This window comes from Malus domestica, chromosome 09 (assembly GCF_042453785.1).
Source record: "Malus domestica chromosome 09, GDT2T_hap1".
In the NCBI taxonomy this organism is placed as follows: Eukaryota; Viridiplantae; Streptophyta; class Magnoliopsida; order Rosales; family Rosaceae; genus Malus; species Malus domestica.
This window is the reverse complement of record NC_091669.1, coordinates 13811066-13821053: the sequence shown is the minus strand read 5'-3', so window position 1 is coordinate 13821053 and position 9988 is coordinate 13811066.

Here is a 9988-nt window from a genome sequence, read left to right as displayed (position 1 = left end):
TACAACCCATGTACACGTACAACTGATCTATTGCATACTACATTTAGTACTGGGGCCCTTTTCTTGCATATTAACTAACATTACATTCTTTACCAAGTTATTTGCATATGGTTAATTATTAATTATATAAATTTAAGTTAATATTTGTCTTAAGGAAAATTTAAGAAAAAAAAACTTGATTGACTCAAATTGACCAAAAACTCAATTATCATATGCTTTTGCAAGTAGCACATTAAAATTTCAACAAATCTCTAATAAAAGTAGTTCTATAAAAAATATTATGTGCAAAAGTGCTTTTTAGAGAAGCAATCTCAAATCCCATCAAAATAAAAAAGAGAAGCAATTTCTAATGGGATAATACTTGGGTACTCACTGGGAGTACCCAAATTACTGACTAAATTACATGGACCAATACAAATTTAACATGTTTAATTACAAAAAAAAAAAAGAAAAAGGAACCTGACCTAGTTCATGCTTTGAAGCTTAAACGTTAAAGCCATGTTCTGTAGAACTCTAAGCGTCTCTCTTCCTCTCCTTCTCGCTCAGACCGCCATCACCTAGAGCATTGACAGCGAACTCCGAGCAATACCGGTGAACTCCACGCTTAGACCACCATCCATTATCTGCTGTATTCTTTGATGGTATGTTTTCAGTCTTTGTATATAATATGAATTTGCATTTAAAATTTTGGGTTGATTTTATGTTTGAAAAGGTTTGCGGATTTTGGTCTGAAAGGGGAACGAAATGACAACAGGGAAGGGGTTGTTATTTTTGAAAAAGTTTGAGTGGGCTCTGTTTGTCTCATATGGAGATGCAGCAGAATAAAAGCAAAGAACTATAAGATTAGAAAGCGAGTCATTATCTAATGATGAAGATGATTTACACGGTGCAAATCCTTCACCTATTTGTCAATCTCAAAGTCATCATGGCTTGAGAAGGTTCCAAAGAATAGGTGAAGGATTTGCACCTTGTAAGTCATCTTCGTCATTAGATAATGACTTGCTATCTAATCTTGTAGTTTCTTTGTTCAGCATACCCTGCAACATAATATCAATATAGAGACATGAAATATGCTATCCATTATTTCTTTGCTTTTATTATGATGCATCGCAATATGAGACAAACAGAGCCTACTCAAACTTTTTCAAAAGTAACAACCCCTTTCCTGTTGTCATTTCGTTCCCCTTTCTTTCAGACCACAATCCACAAACATTTTCAAAGATAACAACCACCCAAAATTTTGAACGCAAACTGATATTATATACAAAGACTGAAAACATACCATCAAAGAATACAACAGAGAAGGACGGTGGTACGAGCGGAGTTCACCAGTGTTGCTCAGAGTTCGCTGGTGTTGCTTTAGGTGATGGTGGTCTGAGCGAGAAGGAGAGGAAGAGGGAGAGGTAGTCTGAGCAAGAGGTAGTATGCGTGTGAGGAAGGGAGACATTTGGAGTACTACAGAACACGCCGTTAACCTCTAAGACCATCTCCAACCGAATGGTCCAGAGGGCCAGAGGGCTAGTTGACAGACTTGAAGTCTTGGAAGCACAGATGCTGCCGGTCATGTCTTGCTTTAGGCAGGAATATGTCATTTTGGTGATCAAGATGATCAGCCAAAGCGACCCATAGTGCACGTGGATCCTCCTCAGCAAGATACTCAGTTTGCAAAGCGTCATGGATATATCTTCGGATGAAGATCATAGCAGTGACTTTTTTAGCTTCGCCAATAGGGTTGTCTATCTCTTCTTCAATGGTGGGACGCAAGTTCTTTGCAGTGAGGTGGAGCTTCACATCTTGAACCCACTTGAGGTTGTTCCTTCCAGAGGCCTCCTAAGCGGTGAAGTTGAGTTTGCTCAAATTCGACATGTTCCTATCACAAAATAGATGGACAAGATGTGGTTAGTGTAATGGAGAAAAAATCAATCTATTCACATAGGAGTAGAACATACAAGTTCTAATAGACATGTATTGGTTTAATTTTGCATGAAAAAACTTCGAGTAGCGGACGAGTTGGCTTGTAAGGCAAGGGAAATAGCCTTTGATGCGAAACTCATTGGGCGTGGAGGGGTTATCACGCTGGGGATGGTAAATGTTTAGTTATTTGATTTTATTGAACCTGAGGGGAGAAAGGTCAGGGACGAAGAGAGGAGTAGGCAGGGGTTACAGGTGGATTTAAACACTCCAGTTAGTATGGAGGACGAAACCCGCCCGAGTGCTGAGCAGCAGAGTTGAATATAGGGGGCAACAGGTGGGGGACGAGGTTGAGGAGGTTATGATGGCGAATGTACAAGTTGGCACTCAGGACTTGGACCCTTTTGATTTGGGTCCCATTGTGGTTGCAGTGAGTAGGGAGAGTAGGAGACGGAAAAGCGGGATCATAGAAGTGGAGGAAGATGTGGAAGTGTAGGGCAGGGAAGAGTGTAGTGTCCGTAATAAGCAAGCTCTTATTTTTTCTAAGGTGGAGGAGACCAACTGTGAGGGGTCTCCACGGGCCCCATGAAAACATTATGTTGGAACTGTCAAGGAATTGGGGGTTCCTTGACAGTTGATGCCTTGGTGGAGCAAGTATGGCTTCACAACCCCAAGGTAGTAATCTTACTTGAGACTAAAAACAAAAGTGATCGCTATAAGTATTTAATTAAGTTGTTACGGATGGATTTTATGCAACCTGATTGAACCAAAGGGTATTGGTGGAGGTTTATGTGTGTTTTGGAAAGATGAGGTGTTTATTTCTAGCATTGTTTGGAATCGTTTTTTCATAGAATTGGGTTGTGGAGGGGATCCAATCTATTCGGATTGGAGGATATTGGCTATCTATGCAAGTACGGATGAGAAACGGAGAAGAGCTCAATGGAATGAGCTTAGCAAGAGGATTAGTCGCTCGATTGGGAAATGTACTGTGATTGGAGATTTTAATGATATTGTGGATGATGAAGAGAAAGAAGGAGGTAATTACCGTTCTATGACAAGTACGAGGGACTATAGGGATTTTTTGGCAGAAAATGGGCTTCTTGACTTGGGTTTTGAAGGTTACCCTTTTACATGGAGGAATAAACGTGATCATGGTTTGATTCAACAAAGGCTTGATAGTGTTGCGACTTCGAAATGGATGGATTTGTTTCCTAGGGCAAAGATTAATCATGTGACATTGGAGGGCTCAAATCATTCTATGTTAGTTCTTTCTTCCGACGGAACTATTACTAAGGGGCCGCAACGATTTTTCTACGACTCTAGATGTGGGAATATGCCGGAGTGTTGTGATATCATTGCAGAAGCTTGGAGGGAACAGGTGGATGGCTCATTGGCTTTTAAAGTGAGTGAGAAATTGAAGGGTACCAGAAAAAGGCTTTGTTTATGGAAAAAGGCTATGAAACCGAATTCCAAATGGTGCATTGCTGAACTTAGGGAAGAGATCAGGAAGGGGATTATGGACCCTACTGTTCGGCAAGAGCAGATAAAGGCTAAGGAAAATGAGCTTTTGACGGCTATTAAAGAGGAAGAACCTTACTGGAAGGTGAAATCAAGAAATACATGGCTCCAAGAAGGTGACAAAAGTACTAAATTCTTTCATGCTCAAACAATACAACAAAGGAGGAATAATCGATTACATGGGTTGGAAGATAATACCGGTGTATGGTAGAAGACTCCGTCGAGTATGCAGGAAATAGCAGTTCATTATTTTACTGCTTTATTTCAGTCAGGAGGCTTACGGCAGGGAGGGGCAGTGATAGGTGCATTATTTATCATATTTTCATATAAATTATGCCTAAGTTTTGTTAAGGAATTGATTATAACAGAGCCTTATTACTTTCCTTTTCTCAGTTTCAGCCATTCTGCACACTTTGGACGTTTTTGGTGATAATTCGACTTTCCAGAGGAGTTTTGATGCAAGGAAAATTGGAGAAGGAAGCTAAGAGGCTGAAGATCATTGTATCCAAATTTCATAATTTTCCATGAAGCCATTCATTCCAGATTCACAAATCAATCCTGCAGAAGTTGTTTTCCCGTCAGAACTGCGCAGCTGTGGGAGAATGAAGATTTGAAGGCTTTCCCGATTTTTCCTAGTGGCGTGCGATATATGCCTGGAAAGATAAGAGATAAAGCTATGTTTCCCATATTTTTACAGATTTTCCCAGAAGATAAATCGACCCCAAAACTGGCGTGCAAGACAGATTCCGTGTTTCCCAAGTCAAGAAGGATTCTTTCCTAGTTTGTGTCATTAATTGTTTAGGAGTTTATTTTATTTTAGGAGACTTTCTCCCAGACTTTTTAGGGTTTTTCTAGTATAAATAAGGTCCCTAATCTCTCTCTAAGGATCCATCCATCCATCCACCCCACATTCCCATATCACCCACACCATCCTACCGTTCACCATCTCCGCAATTTGTGAAGAAGAGCATAGGGATGTGCTTTGCCATGGATTCCGGGTTCTATCTTTCTTTTATTTTTATTTCTATGTGTAACTAAGTTATTTTCTAAGGTTTATGATGAAGCCATGACATGAATATTTGTAATGTACTTTGTTAATTATTATCCGATTATATGCCATGTTATATTCTTAATCTTTGTGGGTATTTTATTTTAGGTTCGAGTTTCTAATGACTGATCACCTTTAGGAATTTTTCATCTAGATAGTTAGATAAATCTATGAGGATGGCCAATATCAATTAGGTTTATTGGAACGAAGATTAAGAAGAGTAGACAAATTGTTCGCGTTAGGAATTTCCGTCGGGGATGTATCCTGGCCGACGAGCACACAGCACCCCTGGAGATTGGCGCCGGTTGAGGGCTGCTGTCGGGCTTCTGCTTCGTTGTCGGGCTTTGTCGGGCAAGTCTCGTCGGGCAAGACTCTTCGGGCAAGGCTTGTCGGGCAAGGCTGAAAGAGAAGGACAGAGTTAACTTTGAGAGGTGCCTTTGTGGGGCCTTAGGTGTAGGCCTTGAGGCTCACAATCAAGGTTAACTTTTTAGGTGCTCAGGCGTGCCACTGCCATCTTCAGCATGGCAGATGTAAAATGGATGTCGAGTTTTAGTTGTATATATGTATATATCCGAGAAACCGTGTTAGTTATAACAGGTGCCTTCGTGGGGCCTTAGGTGTAGGCCTTGAGGCTTCCCATAAATAACTAAACTAGTACTCGAACACATCATATTTGTTCTCGTGATTGCCGGAGTTTTCTAACTATTATACTTCTGATTACCCGAGTCCAAGAAGTAGAATGAACCCAAATAGGTGCCTTTGTGGGGCCTTAGGTGTAGGCCTTGAGGCTTCCCATCAGAGTTCATTCTTATACTTAGACTCTCCAGATCGCAGAACGGAATGAATCCAAATGGATGCCTTTGTGGGGCCTTAGGTGTAGGCCTTGAGGCTTTCCATCAGAATCCACTCCATGCTCAAGCGTTCTATGATAATCATAACATAATAGAAATAAAACTAGAGGGTAGGTCGATTACTTGCGCCCCAAGTAACTTCAGACTTCTCGTTTATCAAGGACTGTCGTGGATGGGTTAAGTCCACATAAAGTTCTTTTTTATGCCTTGAGGCCAAGGACTTTTAACTGATCAGATTTACATGCCCGAGGGCTTAGGACTTGGATCTGGTTTGAACACTGAAGATATATTCAAATCAGATTCAAGTATTGAGAAAGCCTTTTAATAGTCATATTTCTAGAAATAACTTGCATAAAACTGGATGTATACAACATATTGAAAAGAAAAAAACTAAACAAAGAAGGTCGGGCAAGGTTAAACCTTATCGGGTAAGGCTGCTCGTCTTGTAGGTTCCTATCTTTGTAGTTTTGTCAAGGGTCTGAAAGCTTAGAGGGATAGAGAGAGATTACAAAAGATGAATCGATACTACATCAAGGTTGAACAGGGTAGCAGAGCTATTACAAAGGTTTGGAGGGAGAGTTATCCCGCGAGGGATGAAGGCTTGTCCCGAGAGGGATGAAGGCTGACTACAACTTTGTTTTGAAGGCAAATCTGGCTTTGAGCAGAGTTTGTGCTTGCATTTGTTTGTTTGATTGAGTGTCCTTATTCCTGGTTTTTCTTTCTTCTTATATAGATAACTCGGCTTGGCCTTCTGTAGCAGCAGCCTTGCCCGAATGCGGTTTGAGGGTGATGACTCATCAGCTATTTTACATGTAATGCCACCATAAAGTGCTTTATGTGCTGTGTAGCTGATCAGTCTACACCACTTGGCCTTTAGGTAGGTAAGCAAGTGGTCTTCATGAGCTGCACCAAGTCAGAAAAGGCCTTTTTCTGCCTTCTGGGCTTTGACTGGGCTCTGGCTATCTTTCCCTTTGGGCCTCCTTTCGGGCCAGCTCCTTCCTTGAGCCCAAAGTTCAAGTTTTGATCCAAACAGTGCCCCCTTCAATTAATATTTAGCCTGGAATTCCAGGCGCCAATATTGATTGAAAAAGGCTCTTTATAAAACCCCCGAACCCCTTGCGGTTGAACTCCTCAATCCCTTTTATTCACCGCAAGAAATCCTTCTCTAAGGTTTCGCCCTCGTCATCTTCCTTGGTATTCCCTTTTCGAACTTCCTCAAATGACTGCGGAATCTAGCCAAACCTAACCCTCTTACGAATCTGGCGAATGAATCGCCACTCTGCATCGTCTACTCAATGGGCTGCATCGCCCTCGGGCAGGTCTGCATTCCGAGCTTTTCTTTGAGGTGCATGGGGTACAATCATTGGGTCCCGCCTGGATTTCCCAGGTCCCTTCGGTGGTGGAAAGCAACATGCCTAGAGATAACTAGTTTTCCCCAAATCCCTACTCGGCTAGGTCGGGCATCTCTTCCTCCAAATGGTCATCATATCGTCGAGGCTTTCCTCTGATGAACGATCCTGCCTGGGCTCAATAGATTGATGATTTAGAGCCTACTTTTAAGAGGAAATGGATGAGCAATGGTATTTATGAGTTAATCATGCTTTCGAAGACCTCTATTATTCCCAAGCCCGAACTACTTGTTTCTGCCCTTCTTTTCTGGAATTCGGGCACGAATACTTTTGACTTCCGTATGGGCCCCATGTCTCCCACCATTCTTGACATGGCTCAGGTTTTCGGCTTAAGGCCCTCGGGTAGGATAGTGGACGTCACTCAAGACTGGGTTCCGTCCTCTACCACTGGAAGCTCAAGTTCATCTGCTGCCTTCCTCTCTTTGAACTATAACTCTGCAACTTTCAAGAGTTATGGGACCTCCTTCAAAGGATTCATCCCCTTCGTAAAGGAGAATTTTGGGGTGGGCTCCCCTCGGGTTGATAAAGATCAGGAGCACATGTATTTCCTCTTATACTGGCTCAACAAGCACATCTTCCCCAATAAATCTAAAGGGGTGAGGGTTGAATGGATCCCCTTAGTAGAAGCTCTTCACAACTTTGATGACGTAGCTACAGGTCCATTCCTTCTTTCCTATCTTTATCATCTTCTTTTCGAAATGACTCAAGATGAGCCATTTGAGACCAACTTGAATGGACCTATATGGATGATACAAACTTGGCTTCAACGGTATTTTCCGGAATTTCGGGCTGCTAATCTGGAGTTCCTTGAGGGTGTGGCCCCTGCCCGAATCCTGGCTGAAGCTGCCCCTATAGATCATTCCACTTTTGCCTGCTTCTATTTCTTCAGAGTTTGTAGGACTCGATCAGATTTAGAATGGGATGCGTCGGTCCTGAGAAGATATCCTTGGTTTTCTGACCAAGTCTTTCAAGATGCCCCTGGCGAGGATGCTACCCCCTTTTGCAGGGAGAAATTTATTAGTTGCATTCAATCGAGAGACCTGGCCTGGGGAGTTCGGGGCAATAGATATGACCGAGGCTTGGAAGTGTACCATCCTAACTTTTACAGCAGGCAGTTAGGATTTAGACAGGCCATTCCTGTCCCGTTCTTCGACTCTGTCCATTGTGGCACTTCATTCCGGTTACCAACTCCATCTGAAGTGACATTCCGAGCTGCCCGACGCAGTCTTGACGTAATGAGTCAAGCAGCCCGAAAGTCCATCATTCTCAATTTTGAGTGCACCTCGCTCTTCTCTTCTTGGTGGGAAGACAAATGGACTAAGAAGTATGGAGGAGATTTGAAAGAGACTCACGATCGCCTTTTCAACCAACTTTCACTTAAGTCATACCCTGGCTCGGGCGAACTTGAAAATTGGAAGGAGATGATCCAAGAGAAGAATCGGTCACTTCTGATAGGTACTTCTCTTTCAATCTGATTTTGCTTCCCTTCTGAAGTCCTTCTATCCTTACTTTTGCTGAATTCTGCAGCTCCAGTGGATGTTGAATCGGAAGTTATTGAATCCGATGATGACTCTACTGATGCTGCAATTCTTCATGGAGCTGCCGCAGAGGTTGGGAGACGCGAAGCTGGGGAGGGTGCAGATGTTTCAGAATCCTTTGGGGATTCAGGAGCTGAAGAAACACCCGAGGCACTTATTAAAGCATCTAAGCGAAAGAAAGCGACTGTGACTAAGACTTCAGATCCTAATCCAGTACCTCTTCCCAAAACCACCCGACCAACTCTTACTAGAAAAAGTAAGAGAGCAAGAACTACCGCTCATCCTAAGTCATCAGCCCCATCTGCTCCAGTTCCTGAGGCAGGCAGAAAGAAGCAACAATCCTCAAGTGAGTTTCTGTTTTTCTTCATCAAACTGTTACCTTTCCCCTTTATCTAATTGTCTCTTTTACCGGCAAACAGGACCCCAAGCATCTAAAAGACCAATCCTTGCTTCTAAGGAGGAACCACTGAGAGTTACAATGCTCAAAAAGGCCGAAGAACTGCAAAATACTGCCCTCAGAGAACTTGAGGTATGATTTATATATTTTTCTTTAGGCCTCATCTTGCTCTCATATAACTCCAAATCTGATTATTTGACTCAGGCCGCAAGAAAGGAAAAGCTCTCTCCACCCGAAGCCTCTCCACAATTTGCCCGAGAGACAAGCCTATCTCCCTCCCAGGTCGACCCTTCAGAGGTGATATTTCTTCTCTTCTAATTCTTGGATAACTTTCCAACTTCTGGACCTAATGTCTGAATATTTTTAGGCTGGAGCATCTGCTTCCTTGCCTTGTCATGGCCCTCCTCTGAGGTCTATGACTTCTTCTACTGCTCTGGACGCAACCCCTTCTTCTCAATTCGATCCATCCACAAGAGTTATGCTGCACTTCGTGGATGAAGACAGTAACTTGGTGAGTCACATATTCCATATTGAACTTCTGTACATTGCTCCCCAACTAACTTTTATTCACGTTCTCTACAGCCTTCTCCGGTATATGAGCCACCCCCTTCAATAGTGGTTTCAGATAATGAACCCATAGTCCCTGAGATCCCTGTAGCTTTAGAGGTAGCAATTTCGTGGGTATTTGCTTGCCCGACAGTTGATAAACCTCTTTCTCCTCCTCAAGACCAAACTCAGGTATGGGAGTATTTTCTTCTTGTTCTTTCTCTTATGCTCTATTTACTGACAATTATTGCTATCTCTGGGTACCTCTAGGGCACTGGTACAGGTTCAGGTGCAGCTCATCACTCTCCTGCTGGTGGTGAGGAATCTTCCCGCCAACCAGGAATTAGTCGTCTTCCTGGTGAAACCCCAGGGTTGAGTCAGGTACATTTCATCTCTCCAAATCCTCTTTTGCCTCAAACTGTATTCAAAATGTCTTGACCTGGTCTTTTGGCTTTCTGCAGCAAGCTCTAAGAGAAACTTCCCCCCCTATCTGGTCCGCAAATCAAAGCGCTCAATGGAGCAGATCGGGCAGGCAGAAATTGCCCCCTCAATGGGCATTCCTTCATTAGAAGAAGCTGCAATGCAGGATCCTCCTCATTTCGCATCTCCAAACCCTGCTAAGTTGCCCAGACTTTTTGAAGCACTTGGACGGCTTGAGACACGGTTGAAATCTTCAAAACAATCTTCAGCTACCCCCATTTCTTCAGAGCAACAACGAGTCCTTTAGGAATGGGCAAGGAAGGATTTCACCGCTTCATTCAGCCTCAAGG